We start from the raw sequence: 22021 nt of genomic DNA, 5'->3' as shown, positions 1-22021 counted from the left end.
CTATTATGTATGGTAATCCACACAGAGTCATACAAGTGGGACTCCACAACTGCATTCCATGTCCCACATCTTCCCATCTCTGATCCTATGCACAACACACACACTCACAGCAACATACACAGACAACCCAGGCCTGTATAATATGCACATCATCTACATCTGAGTAATGCTGCCAGTTCAATACACCTGTGAGGTATGCAATATGACAGTCTGTGTGACAGAACTACACATAAAATCCAGTATGCCTATCTTAACAATGATATGCCAGTTTTACTACCACTGCCTTAGGTATATACCTTCTCCCTATTGTGTCTGAGTGGGTATCTTGGAGTAATTGCCTCATGTATAGCAGGCTGTGTAGTGTCCAATAACTATAAGTGCAAACATGTTAATGTTTGTACAAATACACAGCTGTCATTCCCTAGGCTATGCACTGTAGTTAACTGCTCCAAAATGGAACATGCAATTATTCTCCAGTGCAGATAGACCTGACACCTATGTATTGGTCTGTAGAACCTGCAACAGTGACTGCAAATGTATTATACTGGTGAACAGAGTTGGCTTACCCAGACAGTCCTCTGATGTTAACCCTGTGGCACCCACCTCCAGGATGTACGGCATGATGGTTGGCTGGAAACTGTGGGTTGATCCTAGTTTCACCAGGAATTCCTCTGTGGCTGAGTGTGGTTGTTCTGTTGCAGGCCCTCCATCAATGGCAGCATGATCTCTGGCAACAGCAGCTGCCCTTTGACATGCGGCATTGACCATGTCTGTGGCCCAGTGTTGAACCTGCTCATAGGTTCTGTCCTGTTGGCCAATATCATCAACAGCCATCACAAGGTAGGCCCACAATGCTGTCCACTGTTCATGATTGTGGCAACCCCTTGACAGAAGGATGTGATGGTTGATTCTGAGGGATTCAGTATAGCGTCATTTTCTGCTGATGAAAATGGAGGATGTCTTCATCAATACATCGTCCCTGGAATACAACAAGAGGGAAACACATTACAGAACCAGATACATGGATGTCCACTATGTACACACCCTACACACCCATAATAGCCTGCACTATCCATTTCTTTCTCACATGTCATACCCCACAGTTTGGTGTCACACTTCACGTGTGGCTAACACCAAGATAGTAGCAATACTGGGTAATGACCCTTTGTTCTGGGACAGATTGTGCAGTATGTCTCTACAGCCATCTATGCAGTGTACTGTGGTGTGTCTCCTATAGGCAAATCCCCACTAATATGTGACATGGCCACTGTCAGAAAAATAGCAGTGTGTGCTATTCCAACAACTATATGGGGACAGTCCAGCCACACCAGTGTCCTACAATGACAGAAAGCAATTCAAACCTGCTGTTGTATATGTTCTCTGTTAGCATCATACATCTCAGCTATGCAGATGTTAGCAGAATGTCACCATGTTTGCCTCATAGCTGTGGTCCATCTTGCACAAATGTGTGCTTGTCTGAGAAATGGTTGTCCACTGAGTTATAGTTGTTGTCAAAAAACTGACACAGAATCTAACTGCCACCCATCAGATCCCTCAGACAACAGTTATGCTACAGTAATATTTGTTACTCTAATCACAGTCTTACTTTGTACGGCCAATATGTATAGACTGTCACTGGGTTTGAGCTTTTGTCCCTCTATTAAATATGTCTTTGTCCTGGTGTCCTACTGTAGGAGGTTGAGAAATATGTTAGGCTTAGCTTTCAACCAGACAGGGACAAATGTTCATGAAACAGGGACTTAGCCACCTTTACAATGTTAGTGTTATTTATGTGTGACATTGACAGAATGAGAGGAGGTGAATTACAGTCCATAGGTTGATGGTAAAGGAGTGTACACGCTTACTTAGTGTCACTATTTAGGTTCATAGGTTCATACTAGGCTATCTGCCCTAGGGCATTTGTAAGCCTAGCCAGAGTGTGTTTGGCTTTCGCCACCCATTTTAAATGTTTTACTATGCCCTTTTTCGAGGTTAGTTTACTGTGCCTCTGTTTAGCAGTGACACAGAAGTGATACCCGGGGTAAACCTACGATCTCCCATCCACTCGTCAAGATTTCTTTTGAAGAGAGTCAGTGAGGGACTCTTCCTAACTTGGACTGGGATTCTATTCCAGAGTGAAGGGAGCCTCTGGGTTATGAATCTGTCCTTCCAGCATGTCCTATTTATTTCAGTGCTGAGGTTCAAGTCCCTCAAGCACATAGCTCGATGGGATTTGGATTTTCTGAGGTACAGCATGTCCATTAATTCCGGGTTGGACATGGCTTTATACGTCAGGCACAGATCGCCTCTAAGCAGGTGGTATGCAACCGAGTAGAGCTGGAGTTTCTTTAACTGGGCAGCATATGGTATCTGTTTGAGCCCTTTGATCCTCTTGGTGAGGTACTTTTGGGGTCTTTCCAGTTGCTGCAGGTGTCGGGTAAGGTACATCCCGAAAGGGGCATTATATTCAATTATGGGCCTGATGAGGGCTGCGTAAAGTGGCACGATGACCTCCCTTGATCTAGATGTGAATCCCTTCATGATTAGGTGGGCTGTATAAAAGGTTTTTCTAACCACTTTGGCCACGTGGTTGCCAAATGAGAGATTGCTATCAACTTGGGTCCCCAGGTCCCTAATTACTTCTTCTGTACTTAATGGATTACCACCTATGTGGTAATTTGTGGGCACTTTGTTTTTGCCAGAAGGTGTATTCTACTATCTTTACTATCTTTACCATAACAGCCGACTGTTGTAGGAGAGATGGACAGGTACAGAGCAGAGATGCGAGTCAAAGCAGGGACAATTGAGAGGCATGCCTGTAGGTGTTGGACAGCAGAGTATCACTGACATGTCAGTATCATAGCTGTAATACAAGGCTACTATTTTGTTCTCTATACTCCATACCTCCATCCTTCCAGCTACATCCCTTTTTATTAGGAATTGTAGTACATACCTGGTAGAGTGATGTATTATTTTTATTGAAGGGCTCAGGTTCTGATAAGTACAAACACTGTCCACTGTAAAGATGTATGCAGTATGTCCACAGTTTTGCCTCATATGTTTTCTCAGTGTACCATGGCAGTGTGGTCATCTGACAGGACACTGTCAAACATTGTGGGCTGAGGTCAGAAGTGGGAGAGAGATATGTGATTGTTACACTTCATAACCATCAGAATATACATGGTATAGCAGTAGCTGCTATTCTAACCACTTACTATGCTTGTAGGGGCAAGCTGTGAAACATGTACCTATCTCTGGGCCTTTGCCCCCCTTTATGTATGGTTGTGTCCTGATAATTTGTTATAGGGGGTTAGGAGGTATGGTCGGTCTGTAGCAGCTATCTTAACATACAGTCATGTATGCTCCAGGCTGCAGCTGCTGCTGCAGCCTAGGACATAATGGGGAGAGTGTGAATACTTTGGAGGCCTGCAAGCTGTATGTGTAACTGCACTAGCTGTGTCAGCCCTGTCATTACAGGAGAGCCAGGGTCAGGGTACTTATTACAGTGCAATCGAGGCATATGCTTATGGCACATCTGTTATAGGTTCATAGGTATGTACTAGGCTAACATCCCCAGAACCTATATAAACCTAGCCCAAGAAGATTCCCTGGCATCATGCCACCCAAAGTTAGTTTCCAGTGCCCCTGCCAAGCAAGGCCACTGAAGTGATCCCTGGGATGAACTTCCTATTGTCCATCCACTCATCAAGATTTCTCTTAAAGAGGGCCAGTGAAGTGCTCCGCTTATGCAACCTTGCCAATAGGTGAGTAGTAGGCAGAACATAGTTAGGCTATCCGAATGTGTGCAGTGTGTCCCTACTTGCAGGCCTGTGACTTGCAAAACTGGGTAGCTGATAATCAGTAGCAATAACCTATGAGGATTAAAAGTGCATGAGTTAGTTATTATTTTCTGTATTTACAACAATGTAATTGAAGTGCAACACACTGGACTCAAACCCAAGATTGTGTGTGGAAAAACACTCTGTATGCAAGACATTTAATAGACTGAACTATTGAGTCAGTGCTGCAGCAGGTGTATTTGCTAGATATATGTGCATACATACAGCTGTGACACACGTTGTCTACATCCATTGTTAGGTGCATGGCTTTCACAGGCAGTTGTTCTGCAGCAGCGTACCAGTTGAACATATGTACTATGTCATTGATGGCATAGCAGGCGTGTTTAAAAATGTTGCAGATAAAAGTGAACATTTACCTGTCATCTCAGGCCTAACGTATTGCCATTAATATTTATTTGTCTGTCTACTGGTGTATTTTTTCATCAGAGTCCAAGGTACACTCCCATTTCTCCTATTAGGTTCAATTGCAGTCTGTCAGTGGCACTCAGTATGTTTTCTTGACAACATCTACTTTACTTAAGATCTGTGTGGCCTAGGGGGTTAGTGCAGTAGACTACAGTTAAAAGGGACACAGGGTCGAATCATGGAAGTGGTGATTATTTTGTACATGTGCCTAATGTTGTGAGAAAGACATAAGATCATTAAGGCACATTAAAGCACTTTTAAGCAGGTTTGTGCAACACACTGCATCACGGCATGCCTCTTAGCTCTGTGCAAACCCGTGCTAAAAAATTAAAAAGAAAAGGGGGTGATAGGACGGTGGTGAAATGGGGGCAAGCAGGGAGAAAAAACATAGTGAAAGGCAGGTATGAATTTGCAGGATGGGTGCAGGGAAGGACCATAGCTTTCCATTTCTTGTACTACAACAACTGTGCATTTTGACATATTTGGAGGATGAATTTGGACTCTCAAACCCCACAGAGAGGGGTGACTACAACATAAATGTGTTGTCAGGCCAATTGGACAGAATTAGTTGGTTCCAGCACACATGCGTGTGAAATGGATAGCTATGTATGGGGTGATATTTTTTTGTTGGACAGGTGTCTGCTTTTTTTTTTATTTTATAAGGAGAGAGCCGAATGTTGGGGAAGAAATACAGGTACATGTGGGGAGGTAAGTTGGGTAGGAGAGGCTGCTATTGCAGACAGACAAGACAGCAGACAGCGGCGGTGTGTGACACATGAGGGGGGGGATAAACACCTTGGATGGGGGGGTGTTGTGGAGTTCAAGTAGCATATGTCTCCGGATGGCAGCAGCATGACTGAGGTCCCCACCCATGGGCAGTCCACACTGCTCCTTTACTACCTCAAAGCTATTTTGTGTTGGAGTGCTAGGGTCAGCAGGCTCCATTAGGTTGTGAAGTCTGCCCTCCAATTAGCACAGGCATTGTTCATAAGTCCTATGAAGAATTCTGTGCACCATAGCTGGTAGTTGATCCTGGGTGACTACAGCCCTTTTGCCACCATTCCGAAGGGGGAGCGGGTCCCGTCCCCTGAGGCAGCTCCATCCAATGGTGGTGCATGACCAGCAGAGGGGGCACCACCATCTTGGGTTCTAGACGTGATGGTACCCAGTGCTACAGCTAGCTGAGGTAGAATAGGTGGATCAGCAGGAACTGACCTACCCTGACATGCTGTCATTATGGAGGTGAAGCAATACATTTAGGTTAGTTATGAACAAAACCATTGTTGGCAGTAACAGCATGCTAGAACATTGAAAATAACCCCATTACATTTCAATGCATATTACGTGAAACACAACAATAAATAAAAGAACACTGCAGTATATTAACAGCATGCCAGTAACAGTTACAGCATAAGGCCAACAGAATAGGTGATTCAAAAAGATATGTTAATATGCAACCAGTTTAATACATAACAATAATAAAGCACATGCCCCCAAATAAAGTTTATGCAACAACATATGTTAATAGTAAACCATAACCAATGAATAATAACAATAAATATTTGAAGATGGGGGGGTGGGGGTTACAGTCCATTAATACCATTCCAGGCTATATAGTTGACAAAAGTACTTCTATCTGCTCTACCGGTCTGTCCTTTCTTTATCTGTAAAAGTGCTCTGTAGCTGCTGTAGCATGTACATACCTCTCAAGCTATCCACATGGGACACTAGGTGCCAAGCAGTGACAGCTGCAGGTACACAACTACGCAGAACACTTGCACATCATGTGTACCTATATTACTACCAAGGTGTACTATGGGCTGATGTAGTGTTAGTTTGTTGTTTACATAATCATGCCAATGACACATCTGTCACAGAGGTATTATGCAATGGTAATTACATTTCATGGCAGCGTGACACTTGAGAGACATGTATGTGTACAGTACAGACAGTTAACAACTATCATGCCTTGCTTGGCAGGCATGGGGATAGAACCAAATAACAGTGATATCAGTGGACATCTGCATCAAATGTATTAATTTACTGCAGCTCCACTCCAGGCATGCAGCCTTACAAGCTGTTGCATATTTTATTTCTTCTACTTTATTATTATTACACTTATTTCCTGTTGTTATGCTGTATTTTTACATTCCTGGTAATAACTATAACAATCTCTGATGTAAACATGCAGTAATGTACTCATAATATGGGATACCTCACCCATTTACATGTTGTTCCTGTGGAGAGAAATTCTGTAAACATTACATGACTGATATTGCAAAACTATGGAGCTAGATAGCACTGGATTCAAACCCTGGTCCATGTGTGGCCAAAATGTATTTCATATACAGCGTTCAGCACACTGAACTACCAAGTCACTGGTGATAACTGACTGACTGATATTTGCCTAGAGATCACCTGGCACCAGAATATGGCCTGCTAGTACTGGTACAGTTTTATACTTGACTGCAGTGACAGTTGAACACATATGCATGACATTCAAGCATGACAGAGATACTAGGTAATGAATTTATAACTGCGTAGAATTCAGGTATATACATTACATTGTTAGTGTGTTGAAATATCTGTGAAGTCAGCAACCAATATCCAATTATGGGTTATTATTTGCAGTGTACAACTAGTACACTGTTATACCTGACTGCAGCACCATACCTCACATCCTGAATGCTTGCAGTTGCCATGCAATGGTGACAAAAAGACAGTCCTGCTGTACATGTTTAACTTTGGTGTTATCGCTATTGCTCAATGTGTTGTTGCCGACTAGTTGTCATAAGTGATTTCTTACAGAACAACTCTGAACATATGCTTATTGTACAGACTTTATTAGACATGCCTTCATGGAGGTACTGATACTATTTCATGGTTTCTTTGCAGAGCATTTATAATAATTGATTTCTTGCAAAACAGCCCTATTGCACAACAGACTTTATTAGACATGCCTTCATGCAGGTGCAGATACTATTTCATGTTTTTACTGCACAACAGTTGTCATAATTGATTTCTTGAAAAATAGCCCTACTGCCACAGTCGTTGCACAACAGACTTTATTAGAGAAACTTTCAATCAATTAATGATATAATTTCATGTTTTTATTACACAATATTTGTAATTATGCAAGTGTTGCAGCACAGCTGTAATTCCACAGTTATTGCACTACTATGTTTTATTGCATATAATAGCTTATTACAGTTAATGCTTTAGTCTTCCCTGCTTAAGGCACTACAGCTGTCAGTCTGCACAGCTTGCAGTACAGGTGTAAGTCCACATTCACTGGAATACAATCTTTACTGTATGAACCTAATCACAGTTAATATGTTAAATTCAAATCAGTCACGTAAAGTAACCAATGTTCCACACAGAAAAGCCGGGGCTGTGAACCTGTAAGTTTCATCGGTGCTTACAGAATCCATATCCAAAGTCAAACAAAATCACCATCCCATGTTTACCAGACCTACTCTTCCCACTGCACACGCTTTAAACCTTTACCAGACCAGCATGTAAAGAATATCCAAGCATCCAGTAGAAACCCGTGTTATAAAATTATTAAAAAACAGGGCATCCAGGCTTGAAAATGAATCTTCATCAGACAATATTAAAACACAATAATAGCATCCTATTAATTGCAGCACATAAAATGTAAATTCAATGTCACATCCTGTTATTTTTGAAGCATTTATTTGTCAAAACTGAAATTTCACATTTTTATTATAATAAATATTTAGACAGCCAGAACAGTTTTTAGTAGCAAACGCTACATACAACTGCTAAATATATAATCCTATAAAATTAAAATATTTTTAAATGATTTGAGACATTTTATATTAAAATAAAGAATATAAAATGTCATGTAATATTGCAGTACATAAGACAATATAAATTATGAATAAACAATATTTTATTCATCTGCTGCTGCTGCTGCATATCCAGGTTTTTTATTTTTAATATTTTATATATAGCAGCACATATGTAGACATATGTAGTTAGATAATTTGTAAATAAATAACATCTATATTTATCTTAACTATTACATAGTATGTTTTTATTATTAAAAAAATAGGGTAATGTATTAGGTAATTTAAATTATAGATATATAAAAGTTATTTTTATATAAAGAATGGATATATATTTTGAAAATAGGGATCAGAATGTTTATAAATATGTACAAGTGTCTCTTGCAAGTTACCATAATATATTTAGATACTAAACAAGGCGTGCTCTGTAATATTTTCTAGTAATGTTTTTGAGATAAATCTGCGTATATTGCTATAAATATTTCTACTATCTACTTAAATCTGTTATACAACATGTGTACACATCTTGACATTTGATAATTCTTTTAGATGTTCAAAGATATATAATGAAATATTTTAAAATATAAAAAATAACATTATGTAGGATACAAATATGACCTCTCGTGTGTGTAACAAAATTGATTATTTATATTAACGCTTTTTAAATCCTGAAGTTGAGCTTGTAAAATTGCGCTTTTATGTATATTTGAATGTTTGTTTGACCGACGAATATGAGAATGTGCTGACGAACACCATGGTTTTATTAAACGGATTTATTATATGACTTTAAGATGTTCGGCTTTTACCAGCTCGCGCTTTGACGATCGTGGCTCCTTAAACAGAACTCGTTCAAACTTTTGACTCTGTATGTTCATTAACTTCCGCATTTATATTATTTATTTAACCCTTATTTTGTGGTTTTTTTGTTTTTTACATTATTGTTACTTTAAAGAGTATTGTTTTTGTTATTCTTTGTTTTTTTTTGTATCTGACTTATTTATGCTTTCTAATATTTCAATTTGATTGTTTTATCTTTTTTTTTACTAGTTTAATCATTTTGTATATTTACCAGGCGTCAAGAGCATTTGAGTATTATTCTTCTTGATTATTGATTTATTTTTTATAAAGACATTTAAGTTGATTATCCATCATTTTGATCTTATATCCTTTAATGATCAGAACTTGACATTATACTCAGCTCAAACTTTAGTAAGAAGAAATGGAAGGAGATGAAGATATGCTTAAAAAGAAGTGCATAAGAGAGAAATTAAAGCAGAGGAGCATGCAGGAAAATGCTGGCAGGGTTGTATTTACAAGATTATCGAGGGTTCCAGGTGGCAATTACAAGAAAAAAGATGCATTCAAAGCAAATGCCTCCAAGACTTAGGCAACACTTGTAAATTAAATTTATGATTTTCTCCTTCTTACCTGGAGAAGGATCTGAGGGAACACTTGTACAGAAACCACAAATATTGTTATTTTACATGTGTTTAAAGACCAGTGGATGAAGCATCACCCTACAACAGTTAATGAAGTTACGGATTTTTATAACAAATGGACAGCAAAAGAAATTACATAGACTCAACAAGGGAAATGTATAATTTTCAAAAGGCCATAGGACTTAAACCAGAGAGTGGAAATGTACTTGGCCAAGAGAACGTTTCACTTAAATTTATGAAAGGAAATTTATTACCAAAAGTGAAATGAAAGATGGGGACAGGAAATAAAATGAAAAAATTAACCAATTATTACAGAGGAGTGGTACTAATGGAGATGTTGGAACTATGTGTACCAGGCCAGACAAATACTAATAATATACCAATAAATTATATTAGAGATGGACAATATGTTCACAATTTATATTCATAATGTGAAGATAGATATACATATTAATGAATATGATTGTGCTAATAGAAATAACCATGTCTTCAATATATGTAAAATATGAGATAAAAGTACAAGGACAGTAGAATGTTCACATTATAACAAGAAGATGAGATTACTAAGATGAATATAGATACAATATAGAAAATGAGGATGAATATGTTCATAGGAGGATGAAGATGCCCGGGACAGGAAGCAGGGGAGAAGGTAGGGCAGAGGCTATTCTAGATGGAAGGCAGAACCAGGAGGGGTGGGGGAAGTGTCCCAAAGCACAAGCAGGAGATTTGGGCAAGAGACCCGAACATGATAAGGGAGGGGTCTATCCAGAAAGAAGGCAGAGAAAGGACCAGAAAAGTATGTCTTGGAGAAGGGTCTAACATTTATTAGAAGAATCAAGCAAGGAGAAATTATCAAGCTATTATTTGAAAAAGGAGAAGCAAAAAACAGCCCAGACCAGGTGAATTTTAGAAAACCACTAGTAGAAGTGATATCAAAAATAGCATACATTCATTATAAACAAAATTCCATTTAGGAAACAAAGAAGCATTAGTTTGATGTATTGATACTAGAAATAAAAGATGGCACTAAATTGAGCAAGGGGACCTAAAATGAATGAAATGTTAGAAAGAAGACACACGGCACATATGAAAACCATGCAAAGGAAAGCTTAGAAAAGAAAGAAGGGTAACTGACTAACAGGTATATAAAAGCATCAATGGAGCATCCTGTGCTGCATTATGATGCAGCGTTTTTATAGCAGAAATGATGAATATGCTGGATGAGTCTGGATTTGGAGTTTTATAATGATAATAAGCAAATTATTTGAAATGATTATGTTTATACATAAATTAACAAGATTAACAGCAGTGGAACATCCAACGAAGGAATTAGTAGTTAAAATGGGTTAGAACCAATTCCAATGGTTTATTTCTTATTAGGGCTACAATACTGTTGTAGGACTTCCATGGACCCCTATTATTAAGGAATTAGGTAAGATGTCCAAAATAATACTGAAAATTACTACGAGGCCAATTACTGCAGGAAGAGAGTACAAACTCAACGATAACCATCTACTTAGAGTCCCTGTGAAATTTCCTATACACAAGTATCCATACACTATAAGTATCCTTCTTTCGCATATAGGGACTCTCTATGAGAATACCCCTAGAGATATGGGATTTGTCATTGAAGTGTAGAAGGAAAGACATCCATGAGGAATTGATGGAAATTGTATTAACAAATAATATTTTCTTGTTTAATTGACTTAGTATATGTTCAGAGGGATAGAGCGAAATAGTTTCTTAAATAATTTTCAAAAATTGTAGTAAAAGGATTATTTTGTTTGGGATCGTTTCAGAATAGAATTTATCGAGAATATGATCATTCATTGGGAAATTTCTTAGATGACCTCTTCCTTATTTGAAAAGGTGATTGGAAGGGCAATTGAGGTCTTTCTTTCTGGTAATCAATCACAGAAGAATTCAGATAATCTTTTGGATTATGAGTTCCAACTATCTTCCATGGTATTGTTAAATATGGAGTTTTGGAAAGGATTTGGTATATTTCAACTTGATTTTTGATTATGGGATTGATTTCAATAACTTGCTCCATCTAAGATAAATGTCATCAAACGTATTTGGTAAGGTCTGAAAAAAGTCAAAGAATGGTTTCTCTATAGGCTGCCCCTTAAGACAACAAAAGCTTAAGAGGCAAATCACTGACATAGAAATTATGAACAGGTCATCGCACAAACAGGCAGAATGCTATGCTAACAAAGGTAGCTATAGAAAGAAGGGAGGGCTTAGAGACTTTAGGTAGTAAGCGGAACATAGTAGAATATAATAAACTATAGTATGATCACTTAGACATCTAAATGATATATCAAGCATAATGGGCCTTCTAGACAGTTTAGCATATACTCAAAAAACAATGGACAAAAATAGTACAAATAATTTTATCTCAAAAGATAATGGGAGTAAGGGCCAAATCTACTGAATATAAATATAGAAGTTGAAAATAGTAGATGTCTAAAATGGGTATGAATTTAATAGGAATGTACCAAATAATAGATATAAAATGACTAGAAAATGTGAAAATTAACAACATAAAAAACATAAATGAAATAAGTTTCTGCCATTCATAAAATTTGATACAAAATTTACCTGGCAACCTTTCAACATTGTGAGGTCTTGATAAATGAATTCTATGCGGCCTGAAAAAAAAAAGAGGGATTTCATTTCAGAAAGCCTATGTCATAAAGGTTTGACATTGGGGAAAAAAGACAAAAATACAAAATACTAATGTCACTCAAAACTTTTGTTAAGTAAAAATCAAAAATCCAGGAACAACATAAGTACTATATCAAATATTCAAGGAACAGTTAGAGGCATAATGGATCATCAGGCTTACTTACTGCAAAGACCGATACAGCCAAACAGGTCGCTCCATCAAACCTATACTTAAACATCAGGTCAACCGCTGATTTTGTTCCCCTTTGCCAAAGGAATTATCCACATCAAACCTATACTTAAAGCTAGGACAATTATTTATTTACTTCATATTTCAATATCTTTTACTTTATTGTTATTTTTTTTTGTTTTTCTATATATTTAATTATTGTATTAGCCTTTTTGCATGCATTTCTCCACCATGATTGTTTTTTTGATTTCCATTATATTTCATCATTTGTTTATATTTTGTTTCTTTATTTTTTTATACTTATATATTTTTTCGATTTTATTTTTTCGTGTGTGCATTTTACTGATTTGGATGACTTTTCTTTGTACAGATATTATGATGCATATGGTTATTCTCGATGATTTATATAATGCTATATATTATGATATTTGTATCATATTATATTTGTAACATTATAATGTATGAATTTGAATATTTAGTATTTGATATTTTATATTTTGCGTAATACATTATGTTAATATCCTTAATAACATATATTTATTTTTATTATTTGATTATAAATAGCTCATGTATGTTTACCTTATATGTATATTAGCGTAGTATTATTAGCTTATTATTATCCTGTTAATGGTAGCATTTTTTTTTGTAGATATATAATATATTAAGTAGGTCTTATTTATAGAAAGATGTAATATTTTTTTGAAAATATTTGTTGCATGCACTATTGTTATATTTATTTTTAGATATTTAAAATATTTTAAATTTTTGTTAATGTTATATATATTCAGTTTAAGTATCTAAAAAAATATAGTTGTCATTTTAAAAATATTACTATCAAATTGTTTGTAAAAAATATTTAATATATTTATTTTTTAAATATTTTAAAAATATTTAAATGTTTTAAAATATTTTCATATTTAGTTAATTTTATAAATTTAGTAGGATTAGTACAAATATTTTATGTTTAGTAGGATGTGACATCAGGATTTTTGTTTTGTTTTAATTGAATATAACAAACAGGATGCATGATTATTCGTTGAATATTTGTCCCATCAGGGTTGAACATCAAATGTTGATATGTTTTTTTTTTTGTTTATATGATTTGAATATTTTGGGTACGTGGTTACATGTGACATGATTTTAGATTTAGCCTTTTAGGGCTTAATTTGGTTGCGTTTTTTAGTACATTTTATGTTTTATCTGATGAGGTTTTACGTGGTATAACAGGATTTTCTTAGTTATATTGGTGAGTTTCGTCTCTACAGTTATAACTGTCTGACTCTTATTTTTTTTATTTTTTATATTTAATTAAGGGCACTTCTTTTGTTTATTACCGGTTTACAGGTTAAAGTGTTTTTTAACAAGCCATTACATTATGGATTTTTATTGTGTAGTATTGGTTAACATTTGACTTATGCTTTATGTTTTATATCTGGTTTTGTCCTACTTTTATCTAATCACAGTTAATGCTTTACTCTTTCTTGCTTATTTGACTATAGGTAGCAAAATACCTCTGAACTCACCACACTCACGGTGCAACCTGGTCAGGTGACCGTCAATCACCTCGATGTTGCGAGCCCTCTCCTCTGCAGGTGTTGGGAAAGAAGGGCACCATTATGCATACCAGTTTAGCAGACATTCAAGATTAGATATTGGTGAAACACAGGGAATGGTACGTACATACATGTTGGAAAATCCTAGCCTGGAATTCTTGGACCCAGTTGTCCAAGAGAGCCCCCTTCCATCTTTTCAGGTCATCATGGTGGTGACAACTCTGCTAACCTGTGCGGGGGATACCAGTTACACTGGTGAGGTCCTTTGCCAGATGGTCCCAGGCCTCAACCCTGCAGTCTGAGCCCTGGTAACCTCCATGCATCAGCTGGCCCTCATTTTTTTTAGAAGGAGTTCAACCATGACCCTGGACTCCTGAATGCCCCAAGGCTGTGCCTCAATATACAAACCCTCTCCAGTGCCTGCCATTGTACCCTTCAGAGTCAATACTCCAAGTGATTATGCTGTATTCCCACCTATTGGGCTGAATATAGCCTGTCTTCCTGCCTTTACTTGCCATTGGGCAATATTTAAAAATGTGGCATGTCGCTAGCACTGCACAAACCAGCTCAGCTCAACTGAGCAGTGCTTAAGCTGGCAATGCATAGCAGTGCTTAGCTGTGTGCAAACCACCTAAGCACAGCTGAGCATTGCCAAGCACTGCCAGGAATTGCTAAACTGCATCTTATTTAAGCAGTGCTTAGCAAAGCTTAGCATGTGTTAGCATAGCTTAGCTGAGCACAGCAGATCAAGATTTAAAAATAATTAGTAGAATTTGCATTTGCAAAATAAATGCTTACTATCCCCTGCAGATATTTAAACCCTGCACATAAGTCTGTAACTCTACCCATTTGGCTATGTGGATATGTGGAATGCTGCTATACATTTGCATATACCTCTGAGCTACCTTTAACCAGTGCTGAGCACTGAGGCATGCTGCGCAAACCCACTTAGCTATGCTTAAACTTGACCTTTAATTAAATAATTAAATACATCCAGTTTCTATTTTTAGATGTCTGGTGTCTTGGCACCACTTAGCAGTGCTGCACACTGTGCTGCACAGTGCAAACAAGATTTTTATAAAAAAAAAGTAATTACATTGCTATACTACTATTGGACAGTGCAGGGAGTGTGTTACTCATCTTCAGACGCAGTTATCATCCCATTCCCTACATTGATTCAATAAACATGCCCCACAGCTCTCCCTTGGCAACATGCCATGTTTAATATGCATGGCATGCTGCTGAGGGGGAACTGCATAAATGGACACAGTAACATTCTGTGTAGGCTCTATACTATGCCTACATGGAATTTATTAAATCTAGGTATACATCTTTACCATTAAATGTGCATCTTACAGTTGACAGGCATCAGCGTGGAAGGATGACAAACAAAAAGCATACAGCAAGCAATTAATTGTGTAGAAAAAGCATTCCTATAATAGTGAAACTGTCTGATACACAATGACAGTACAATATGCACCACACAGCATAGTCTGCAGGTAACACTGCATGTATCAGGTTAATCTATGTGATCTTATAGCAGACTTCAAGCTGAATATGGCTCAGAGTGGAACACTAGAGGCTGACACTTTGCCTGTGCAGACATGGATCACTCACAAGCCTGTTGCATGAGGTCCCATGATTTTGCTGTTGGATGGCCACCATCTGAGTTTTCACTGGCAGAAGGAATGACAGCAGGAAAATCACTGCCATCATGGGATAGCCGACTATTAGACCACTGCATTATCATACTGAACAGAATGCAGGACATGATTAACATCCTATATGCAGTGACATGGTCCTACTGAAAGGCACCTACATCACATCCAGGGAACTGAAATGGGCTTGTGGCAGGTCAAACAGTCACTCTGTGACAATACCTCTCTGGGACAGGATGAAGCTGAAGTGTTAGAAAGTGATTCCCAAAGAGTTATGGATTGGTATCATTAGCTAGGGCTTGAATGGGTAGCCTGCATCACCTGGAAAATAAAGTGTGTGTGTGTGTGGGGGGTAACAAAAGAAAGAGATGCACTCATGCGCATCACACACTAACTGGCAGTTGATGAAATGATAGTTCTTCCTGTTCTGTTACTGCTTCTCCTATGGACCAGATAGGGCCCTATTGACAACATAAAATAAATACCTGATAACTAGGTATGCACACTGGACACACAGACCCTTTTCAGTGACGACCCAAGAGCAATGTGCAGTTAAGGGACTTGTTCAAGGTCACATAGTAAGTCAGCAAGTAAGGGCTGAGGCAAGCAAATTCTAAACCACATAAGATAAAGCTCATAAACCTTAACCTTTGCACCAACTATCAGACAATGACTCAACCATGAATGCAATCTATCACACCAAGCACCTTATGAAGACATGCCATCCCGTAGAAGGCACACATGATTGTACCTCAGTCCTCAAGTGACAATGGCAAATAAATAAACTGATCCACACATGCCAGGAGTATGTTGAGGATCTGCAGAAGTATCATCAAGGCAGAGGCCTGAGAAATGCCCAACATGTCACCAGTTTGTGGAAGGTTTCTGTGACAAGTACAGTGAGGGCTACACATACCCTGGTGTCTACAGGTATAGGAAGGTAATGTATCCCTCAGTACCCAGCTGTGGGCCACACAAACTCAGTGAAGCCCTTACTACATACCTTTCCACTCTAAAACTATCACAGTATTCTTGTTCATGATATATTAATGAAAAACAGGAAACAGGGAATGATATATACAGCTAAATCTCACCCAAATGAATGTGGGTGACACATTACAGCTGCAACATCACTGGCCATTGCTCACTGACCTACAAAATCATAAGTCTCCTGAAGTATAGCAAACATACTATAGTAAAATATGAAAATAATCTCCAAAACAGAACATGTGTCGCTACAAATAAATAAATAAATACATACATACATACATAAAAGAAAAACAAATAAGCTGGCTTGATTTACAAAAGAAAAGAACCTAATTGTCATACCACTCAGGATTACCTGAGTGGTAAACCAAATAAATACTCAACTGGCTAGTCTTCCCACCAGGACACAAGTGCTCTTCAGCAATTACATTCTGCTTGCCGAGCACACTCAAGCAAATCTGCAGTCTGCGGCTACCACACCACCCATACAGTATAAGAAGGAATCAGTACTGCAAACTGAACAAGGATATACATTTTGAGCCTCAAGAGCAGGGTCAGTCTACCCAGGCATTCTACTTGTATGTTTTATGAGAGTGAAGTTATTACTTTAGCAGTATTTTTTAGTAGCTCTCAGCTTGCTAATAAAACTGACTGTTGTAGCCTTGTGTCACCTCCCCCCACACTAGTACAGTAATACTAACTGTCCAATAGACAGTCTACATTTAATTCACATCCCTGTGACTAAATTAACCAGCAAGCAGCCCTCTCTGTGCTTTCTGCCTTAGTTTGTATCATATGGAGGCCCACCTGTTTATTTGCATCTCTATACATTCTCCTTCATTGCTAATGTATCTCCCTACTCTAATCTTTGCTCAAACTGGTTACTAATCAGCAAGTCAATGTGAAGACACACTCCCAACCTTAATAAGCTTTTGTTGTCTCTTCTTTCCTTAACTTTACAGGTAGTTTGTATTATTACTTACCCCCTCTGAGGCCTTCACTGATTTCCACTGATTGCCTCTCTGATTTCTTTGCATGCCACCTGGTTTACACCCCTTGTGCTATCTCCCTCCCCCAATACAAAGTCTATATTGGAATCCTGCTGAGCATGGAGCCATCTTTAAATTTTTAGTCTACCACCAGAACACAAGTGCTCTTCAGCAATTACATTCTGCTTGCCGGTAAGCCATTAGACCTCAGGAATTTGTTTTAAAAGTGCTCAGATTTGTAAAGTAATACTTACTTTTTGCTGTATTTGGATCTATACAACTAGTATTAATTTTTCCGATTCCTGACTACTGATCTGCTTATTTGTTTATTTAACTGGTTGATTCTGTCATTCAGGAATTGTGTTTTTACTGACACTACCACTGCAGCTATGTTGTCTCTATGCTACTAAAACAGCTGTTATAACTGTAATGTACATCTAATTGACCTAGTCTTGGAGTTAGAAACAGTATTTACTGACTTAGCACTACAGTTGTCTCTGCTACTGCTTCAGCTGTGCTGTTGTGTTCATTTTCCTTTTTCTTGTATGCACAGGATAATTGGCTGATAAATGTATTGTGCATGATTTATTAACCTGTTTCCAAACTAAGTTATGGCACTGTGATGTGGTTACTGTTGAATCACTTTCAAACTGTAGCAGTCGCATTTATTCTCCTGCTTTATCCACACTATTCTCAGATTTGTATCTTTTACACCCTCCTATTTCCTCATTACTTCCTTTGACCTGTCTTTGTCTCCTTCTACTAGCTTCATCCTCTCTTTTTTTCTCTCTCTCTTCAGAGCACACTCAAGCAAATCTGCAGTCTGCGACTACCACTCCACCCATACAGTATAAGAAGGAATCAGTACTGCAAACTAAACAAGGATATACGTTTTGAGCCTCAAGAGCAGGGTCAGTCTACTCAGGCATTCTACTTGTATGTTTTATGAGAGTGAAGCTATTACATTAGCAGTATTTTTTAGTAGTTCTCAGCTTGCCAATAAAACTGACTGTTGTAGCCTTGTGCCCCCCCCCCCCGCTAGTACAGTAATCCTAACTGTCCAATAGACAGTATACATTTAATTCACATCCCTGTGACTAAATTAACCATCAAGCAGCCCTCTCAGTACTTTCTGCCTTAGTTTGTATCACCTGGAGGCCCACCTGTTTATTTGCATCTCTATACATTCCCCATTCATTGTTAATGTATCTCCCTACTCTAATCTGTGCACAAACTGGTTACTAATCAGCAAGTCAATGTGAAGACACACTCCCAACCTTAATAAACTTTGCTGTCTCTTCTCTCCTTCACTTTACAGGTAGTTTGAATTATTACTTACCCCCTCTGAGGCCTTCACTGATTTCCATTGATTGTCTCTCTGGTTTCTTTGCATGCCACCTGGTTTACACCCCTTGTGCTAGCTCCCTCCCCCAATACAAAGTCTATATTTGAATCCTGCTGAGCATGGAGCCATCTTTAAATTTCTAGTTTCCCACTAGGACAAAAGTGCTCTTCAGCAATTACATTCTGCTTGCCGGTAAGCCATTAGACTTCAGGAATTTGTTTTAAAAGTGTTCAGATTTGTAAAGTAATACTTATTTTTTTCTCTTGTCTTGGTTGGCTCTGCCCCGCTTCATTCGCCCTCGCTAACGCTTGGGGTCTCTCGCTCCTTTGCCCTGCCCCCTATTCCCTCCTGCCCCCACTACCTCTACATTTATAGTAATCACAGCCACACCCACAGCTCACCCTCACATCACCTCCACCAATCACAGATCCTCAAGTCTTATCACATTATACCACACCAACTTGCTCCACACAAAATACTCCCAATCACTCTCATTCCCACTAGGCATTTTTTACATCACCCACAATACTTCCCCATCCACATATAGTGCAACCCTATAATTCCTATTCAGACCCCCACCTAAAAACAACTTAAACTTTATAACCATTACTATCACACAACTAAGTCTAGTCTGTCTTCTCATAATTCTTTACAACACCACAAGTTATCACTCTAGCAATATCCCTAAACTTAGTAGCACAACACCACATTATGCACTCTTGTATACAGACACCACACATTATAATAATATCTGCCCACAGTTATTCAAGAACTACATAACGGACCACTTCAGAACTAAACACATATGTTCTCATTCCTACTCCAAAAAAACACAATACTTTCTCACACTCCTCACCAAACTCCAACATCTGTATAACCATTTTAACTCCAGGCTCACCATAAGTGGGGATATCCACCCCAACCCAGACCCAAATCCATCCTGTCCAGCACAAACTGCTCCAATACAAATGTCAGAACATAACACCCCCACTTTCTTCATCCCTGGGCAAATCAACAACAGCAGGAAAACCAACCATCTTTTAATACTAAATATTAATATTAGAAGTATCAAAAATAAAATACCTGAACTCCAGGCCACAACAGCACACTACTCCCCAGACATAGTTGCTTTAACAGAAACCTGGCTAAATAAAAACATAGCTAACTCAGATGTTCTCCCTACCTGCTACAATATCATTAGACAAGACAGACTACTTCGTAAAGGGGGTGGAACTGCCTTACTGTACAAGTCCAACTTAACTGTTCATCAGTTACTAAACTCCTACCCCTCCCCCAATAATTGGGACATACTTATCTCACAACTTCAACTTCACCCTAAAAAGGTCATCACCACAATTGTGATCTATATTCCACCTGGTAATACACTTGCTAGCCTTGAAGACTTCTTATCCTGGTGTTCTACCACATACTCATAAGAAACCCTTATTCTGGGGGACTTCAACCTAGATTGGTTCACCTGTATATGAGAACCACCAAGTAATCTAATAAATCTCCATGGCTACCAGCAGCTAGTCCAAATTCCAACTAGATGTGATAAAAAATCTAAAAGAGAATCCATCCTTGACTGGGCCCTAACTAACAACCCCACATTGTACCCTCACACAGGCAGTCTCACAGACACCTTAAGTGACCACAACATAATATACTTTATACATAGTAGAACAAGCATATGCAAAACCACTAACTATATATCCACTAGAAACACAAAAAAATTCTCTCCTGAGGTCCTCAACACTTTACTCTGTAACTGTGACTGGATCCCTCTACAAACCCTCCCACTTGACCAGGCTGTAGCATATTTCAACAAAACATTTCTACAACACCTAGACACTGTCGCTCCATTGTGCAAAATCAAGGTTAGAACCTCTACAAACCCCTGGCTCAGTAAAAAAAACAAACAAATCCTCCAATCCAAAGACACTGCCTGGCTTTACTATCAAAAAAACAAAGAAACACAAAGCCTAACTAAGTACCAAGAACTGCACAACCATGCAAAACAATGCATTAGGCTGGACAAAAAATCCTACAACACAACATTACAAACTAAATACCAACACAACCCGCAAAAATTTTGGAAAAATGTAAACCAGCTACTAAAATCCACCCAAAAGGCTACCCCCAAACCAAACAATCCTGACACTAAAGTTCCCATCAAAACACAATTCAACTCCCACTTTGTGAACTCAGTTCTATCCTTAGTATCACAGGACAGTTCCTTCCTCACTATCCCCCTAACACAAATAACACTAATACAAGCTTTACCCTCAAAACAGTTTCCACCGCTTCAATCAAAAGCATGATCTACAAACTAAAAACCTCATCAACAGCAGCCGACCTACTCCTCAGCTATTTCTTGAAACTCACAGCAGACGCTATTGCTATCCCAGTCACCCCTCTCATAAACAGATCAATTGTTGAAAACTATGTGCCCAAACTCTGGAAAATATCTTATGTTACACCCATACATAAAGGCGGGACCTCCACTGAACTTAATAACTACAGACCCATTGCTTTACTCTCCCCCCTGGCCAAAATCCTAGAAAAATGCATCCATACCCAGATGCTAAACTATCTCCTAGACAGCAACATCCTGTCACCTACTCAGCATGGTTTCAGACCTGCCCATAGTACCACTACAGCCCTCTTCTGTTTCACAGACACAGTAAACCATCTCAAAAATGAAGGCCTACAAGTGTCAACTCTTTTTTTGGATATGTCCAAAGCATTTGACACAGTCTCGCACCAAATCCTGCTAAACAAACTAAACCATTATCATCTATCAAATTCCACTCTTACCTGGTTCCAAAGCTACTTAACTGACAGGTACCAAGCTGTGAAATGGGAAAATTTTCTCTCCTCAGCTGCCCATAACTATAGGAGTCCCACAGGGTTCTATCTTAGGACCACTACTATACACAGTCTTCACAAATGACCTCCATACCTCCACAAAGCATGCACCTATAATTCAGTATGCAGATGACACTACCTTAATCTGTGCTGCAAAAAACATTCCCACCCTCCTGCAAACAACTCAACTAGCATTCTCTGATGTTGAAAACTATCTTACCAAAGCCCAACTTATCTTCAAT

Source organism: Protopterus annectens, chromosome 2.part0 (genome assembly GCF_019279795.1).
Source record: "Protopterus annectens isolate FY-2018-M chromosome 2.part0, PAN1.0, whole genome shotgun sequence".
NCBI classification, from domain to species: domain Eukaryota; kingdom Metazoa; phylum Chordata; order Ceratodontiformes; family Protopteridae; genus Protopterus; species Protopterus annectens.
Note: the sequence above shows the minus strand (reverse complement) of the source record.